The sequence below is a fragment of the Geospiza fortis genome, unplaced genomic scaffold (assembly GCF_000277835.1).
Source record: "Geospiza fortis unplaced genomic scaffold, GeoFor_1.0 scaffold104, whole genome shotgun sequence".
NCBI lineage: Eukaryota > Metazoa > Chordata > Aves > Passeriformes > Thraupidae > Geospiza > Geospiza fortis.
This window is the reverse complement of record NW_005054325.1, coordinates 1334285-1340843: the sequence shown is the minus strand read 5'-3', so window position 1 is coordinate 1340843 and position 6559 is coordinate 1334285.

Genomic DNA, 6559 nt, shown 5'->3' with positions numbered 1-6559 from the left:
GGAAGGAAGTGGCGGAAGGAAGTGGCGGAAGGAAGTGGCGGAAGGAAGTGGCGGAAGGAAGTGGCGGAAGGAAGTGGCGGAACGGAAGGGGCGGAAGGAAGGAAGGAAGGAAGGAAGGAAGGAAGGAAGGAAGGAAGGAAGGAAGGAAGGAAGGAAGGAAGGAAGGAAGGAAGGAAGGAAGGAAGGAAGGAAGGAGAAGAGTGACAGAGCTAACTGAACTGCTGTGTGTTTAGCAAAAAATCTCTGTGTACAATGTCTTCAAAGAATACAAGACAAAGGTAATACACAGTGCATATATATTTTGTGCAGACTGCAGGCTTTTCATTAACTATTTGATTTTGCTTATATGCTTTCAGACAAACCTTATCTATCATTTATTCCTTGTCTTCAGTATTTCACACTCCGAAAATTAGTAATTTTTAATTATCAGTTCTGGTTTTGCTTCAACATCAAACTTTAAAGCTCTAATTGCTCCATCGACTGCTATAAATGTTGTCTTGTTGCAAGTTACAGTAGTACAGTAACAAATTCCACAGGCCCATTCTGAATATAGAAAATGTACCTCAGCTAAATAAAGCTCTTATCTAGGATCATCACCAGGACTTCAGGACTCATTGCCTGTGTTTTGATACCATAAAATTGGCCTTTCAGCCCTACTGGAGGCTCAACTGTTGCTGTTTATGGATGTGCTGTAATTTGGCTTTATTTTCTTTGAAGAAGCTGGGTTGTCTTACTGAAGAAAATTTTTGAAACACTGTTGAACAGATTCAGGGAGAGGATGGGCAGACCACTGGAGTCCAGCAGAGCCATTGCAGATCTGCTCAGTTTGTATCTTTCAGAGATCAAAAGGCTGAATGAAAGGCTTGGAATCAGACAGCCATGCCTGAAGGGTGATGGAAAAAATATCATAGGGGTGCGGGAAAATCAGCAGACTTTTCTGTTTCTCAATTAGTGAACTGGGATGATGGTCACACCTGAAATGCTGTTGTAGGCAGGGAATTGAATGTAACACAGGCGATTTTGCCCTATCTAGCTCCTCTAATGGGATTATTCTATTTAAATTTTGTGATTCAAATAAAAGCTTTTATTCGAATAAAAATTAGCTTTCCTGAGCTGGGGTGGGGAAGAGGAGGAAGCGGGTCTGCACCAAAGCTGTAGCTGAAACAGAGCCTCACGATTTTGTATGTTCAACCTGGCAGATTCCTTAGGCCACCACCAGCTCTAATAAATGTTCTCTTCCCTCATCCCATTCAGCCAGCGTACAAACACAGCCAGAACCTTCTTCTGAACTGTTCTGAGTTTCTGCAGTTCCAAGTATCTGCACATGCAGAGTAAGAAGATGATGGGGAAGGCTTGCATCTGCCCTGGAGAGCAGGGTGGTAAAGGAGATTTGGGGTAGTGAAGCAAATGGTAAGGAATAACTATCCCCATTAGCTCCTTAGCTATCCTTAACTATCCCCCTTAGCTGGCATGGCCAGTGCTTGGACAGGAGGTGAAGGCATTTCTTCCAACACACAGCTCATTGCAGTTAACTGCCTCCAGGCTGATTTCTGACTTTCTGAAATTGTTTGAAACTAATCAGGAACTATCACTGATGGAGAGCAAGGCTTTTCACTCCGATAGATCTTTTCCCCAAGCAGAATGGACTGTAACTGAGCTCGTAGTTGCATTTGCTTTTATATGGCAGCAAACACAATTTAAAATAGCGATCACATACATAGCTGAGAAGGGAGAAGCTCATACATGTCACTTCTAAGTCTCTCTGGATTAGTTTCTTTGGAGGCATGATTCACATTGCTGTTACTCCCTGCTGGATGAAGTAGTGGGAATTTTAAAAAGTTTGCAATTGGATTAAATGAAAATATTCATTCTGGACAGAACGAATGGATTTACTTATGGGCATTGGTCAACCCTGTTCTTGCACATGTGCAATCATATTTTGTACCTGTATTCAAATCACAATGATAGATTTTTTAAAATGTATTTAAAGAAAGAGCAAATAACTGTTTAACTACCCCATTTCTGAAGCACCTGTATTCTCTACAATGATGGCCTGTGTTTTCCTATGCCACTAACATCTGAATTCACCTGTCTGGGTTTTGCTTTCTTCTGTATCCCTTGCTTATGCCACTTTCAGGATCTGCCTATCTAATGCTACCGAGCTCCTGAATATGTGCACATTTTCAACTCTCCTCCCCCACGCTTTTTTCCCCCTTTAGTTACTTCCACGACTTGTGAGCCATTATAACTCCACTTCTGCTGGTTTAATTAAATTTACCTATGGAAAACAAAGACATGAGATCTGGCAGTCAGGGAGCTCAGGGACACAAGGTGGTCTGTTACTGAATAAAGTGATGCTTGAGAGGTGCTATTCTTTATGCATCATTGTGATCATCAGATAAGGAAGAATCATATGACACATTGCAAGAATGCTTTGAGGAAAGTGAAATTCTAATCCTTTCCCAACATAATCATAATGATGTAAATGTATCTCTCTATGTGGTGAAAAATTGATTTTTCCTTCCTGTTAACAGCTGTACAATTTCTGTTCTGCACACATTTTTCTTCAAAACTGCCTGGTTCCCTCTGAGTACATTGTTGTTCTTTCCCTCATCCCTTCCTTAAACTCATTCATTTTTTATTTATTTTATTTGCCATCCTGACCCTTGGTAAGGTTAAAATGATTATTCAGCAGTTGTGCGCTGTTGAATTACCTGTCTTTTGTTCCATGGTCTATTTTGTTGTTAGTGTATTCCATAGACGCCTTTGACTCAATTATCGCTGATATTGTTACTCAAGATGAATTCCCAAACTGTATAAAGATGACATTGGCCTATTCTATTCTTAAAAGACTAATTCTTTTGACAGAAATCCAGGAAACTTCAATCTGTGAATGAATAAGGTAAAAAGGACAGAGCAATGATGTGATACTTTTTATCGCACTGACATTGTAACTTGATTCTATTATAACTTCTCTTAGGAATCTGATATCCTAGTCCAATATAAAGTATGGCAGCCTTTATTTTATGTAACAAAAATCTAGCTTGTTCATGTACACTGCTGGACCTTTGCTGTCAGAATGTGGTCAAAGGAGTGCAAAAGGCTGTGCTCTGTTCTCAGAAATAACTTGTGTGCTTAGAAACATAAGGAGTCCCAGAGATGTCCCACGATATGAGGAAATTTTACTGATTTACTATCTTGATAGAGGAGGGGGCAAACTATTGTGCTGCTGAGTTCTCACGGGAAGGCAGGAGGGCTGAAATAGGTGTCTCACAAAGTCACTGGACTTTTGCAGCTCTTGAACTGCAGTAAAGCCTAAGGTTTGCTTTAGAGGCACAGTGAAAGGTTTCGACATACATTTGGACATGTGTGCTTGGATCCAAAATGCCAAGAGCAGCACCCATCAGGACCTCAGAGGAGGTGATCGCCCATAAGTACCACCTGCTTAAAGCACTGAATGCACTCTAATAATTTAACACTATAAAGGTAAAGCACATGAAAATTAGGTAAAAGAAGGATTTTTCCATTTAGTCTCCAATCTCATTGTGGATTTAATACCATAATTTTAATGCTAATGAGAATGTAATAGTTTAAGCCCACCTCTCACTTTTCTCCTGCTTTTCTGGCATTCCACTCCTCAACCTCCCCTTAGATATGATTCTTGCCTATTCTATGTTTACCTGCCACATCTCTCCCTAATCCCTGTCTGCCAACTCACATCTCCCTAAGCTCTGACATTATATTCAAACTTCACACCTGCTCTTATTCTGGAATATTCCCTTGGCTCCACTCGCACTAGTCCAGGAGAAGTCAGTTCCTTAGACCAAGATCCATTCCAGTTGCAGAGCTTCCCACTGGATCTTCTGAGCGAACTAGTTATGCCTTTAGCCTGATTAGGTGGCTCGGATAGGACTTAGATACATGGCATGGAGGAGATTATTCAAAAAGGAGGATTAGACAGGTAATAGCTAAATTGGCAGGGAAGCTAATCCTATGCATGTGCAAGAGGGACAATTAGCTGTCAAGGGACTTTTCTCTCCCTCATCTGGGTGGCTGCTGGGATAGGATAGGTGGAGAGGTGGAAGCAAGGCAAGGTGGGTATGTGGAAACAAATGGAGTTTAGGTGTAGCTCCAACATTTCTGAGTCCCACTGTGGGCCTTCACAGCGCTCCTAAAATAAGAGTGAGCCTAACCATTGAGAGAAGAATACAGATCCTGGACTAAGAGCCATCAGACAACTTTCAGGATTCAAAAAATAGATTTGTATGTAACATAGATATGTGTCCATATGACCTTACAAGGATACTTTATGTCTGTACAGCTGCTCATCTGTCTGAAACAATTTTACTGGGCTACTCTAAAATAGCTATTTCCATAGCATGTGCAAAACCAGCCAGGGATGTTCTCTCTTCTCTTCTCTTCTCTTCTCTTCTCTTCTCTTCTCTTCTCTTCTCTTCTCTTCTCTTCTCTTCTCTTCTCTTCTCTTCTCTTCTCTTCTCTTCTCTTCTCTTCTCTTCTCTTCTCTTCTCTTCTCTTCTCTTCTCTTCTCTTCTCTTCTCTTCTCTTCTCTTCTCTTCTCTTCTCTTCTCTTCTCTTCTCTTCTCTTCTCTTCTCTTCTCTTCTCTTCTCTTCTCTTCTCTTCTCTTCTCTTCTCTTCTCTTCTCTTCTCTTCTCTTCTCTTCTCTTCTCTTCTCTTCTCTCTTCTCTCTTCTCTTTTCTCTTCTCTCTTCTCTTCTCTTCTCTTCTCTTCTCTTCTCTTCTCTTCTCTTCTCTTCTCTTCTCTTCTCTTCTCTCCTCTCCTCTCCTCTCCTCTCCTCTCCTCTCCTCTTCTCCAGCAGTAGAGATGGTAATGATATCATTAATATAGAAAAATTTCATGTTTGGTCATAGGTACCTTAATCAATGATTTTCAGTTGGGCTAGAACATTGAGACTTGTGTTTGCCAAAAGGATCATAGTCTTCCCTTTTTACTTGTTGTTTTTGTTTTTGTTTAGGTTGGTTGGTTTGTTTGTTTGTTTTAAAGAATTTTCACTTCTCTGTCTTTGACCATAGCCTCTATTTATTTAGTGTGACTTCTTTACCAGCTGTTCTGGCAGGGTGCTGATCAGTGCAGATTTTATTTGTCTAATACTCTTCATTTGTAGTTTTAGGAATTAACATGATTTGGTTCTCATCATTCCATATTGATCTTAGTCCTCTTTTTCTCATCTTATTTTTTCCCTTCAAAGGATGAAGTGTCTTTCGTTTTGCAATATTCTCTGCATTATTCAATCCTACTTACCTTCAAATATTCTTAAACTACCACACAAAATCATATTTGTTATTTTTTTTGTCTTTGGCTATTAACTAACTTGCAAGTGCAGATGTCTTAGGTATCAGCTATGGTATTTTCTTTTTATTGGCAATTCTTTTTGCTTTTCATATAGCTGACCATTTTACATAAGCAGAGAAGAGCTAAGAAACCTGAGATTTAACTCTAAATTTTTCATTTATTCTAACTGAAACAATATGTGCAGTTTTAATTTACACATTTCCATATAAGAAGATTTCAGGGATCCAGAAAAAATAATGTTTTAATAATTTCTTTATATTTTTTATTATTATTCATTTCAGGGCAACTGATCTAATTCAGAATATTTTAACATTTCAGCTGGCTTGAAATTAAGTTTCTCTTTCCAAATTCATTCCCCACGTCAAAACTTCACCTTTAACTTGCAAGGTCTTGCACAGTTTGACTATACGCAGACTCGGTGAGATAATCAGTGGCACTGTGAATGCAATAATGAAGTGGGATATGTTTATGCACTGTTTACAGCACTAAATGGTGCTATTTGCAGTTAAACTGGGGTTTTGACTTTTTAATACCTGGAAGAAGGACCAAAACCAAGATCTTCAGAGAGAGACAGAGATTCATGATCCAGACACATACTCATAAGTTGGTACGGAGCTGCCTCAGCCAAAAGATACATGACTAAAGTCCATTAAAGTAACATTACTTTCCATGCATTTGAGCTTAAAGATATAATTGCTTCAAAAAGTATAATCGAGCTCACTTACAAGAAAGCCAGCAAGGGGTAGGATCCTGTGTTAAGCTAGGCTGTCATCTCAGAACTCTGGGCTTCTTGGTTTACACTATGGAAAATGGCTCAGTATCTCTCTTTCCACTTACTTGTGGCCTTACTTTTGTGTTGTCTTCAAGGGAAGTCAACAACTTGATAAATCATCAGAACTTTTCCTATATAACCTTTCCTTGTGTCCTAATCAGATTGAATTCTCTTTAAACTGTGACAGAACTGCAAACTGGAGTGAGATCCTTGCATAAAGATAGTTTTTAAAATGTAAACATGATGGTTTCAAATTTAAAATATGTGCCAAATGAAGCACATTAGGTTGCACTCCTTATGAGTCTCATTTACTTCTTTGCAATTTTTTCTAAATTACAAGGTCTTTGCTCATTCAAGAAATAAATACATCTAATTATTGTGATGTTGAGAAAAGAGCTTCCATTTTTGAAGTTATCCTGACTGACAATAAAACAGCAGTTCTGCTCAGAGAAAAT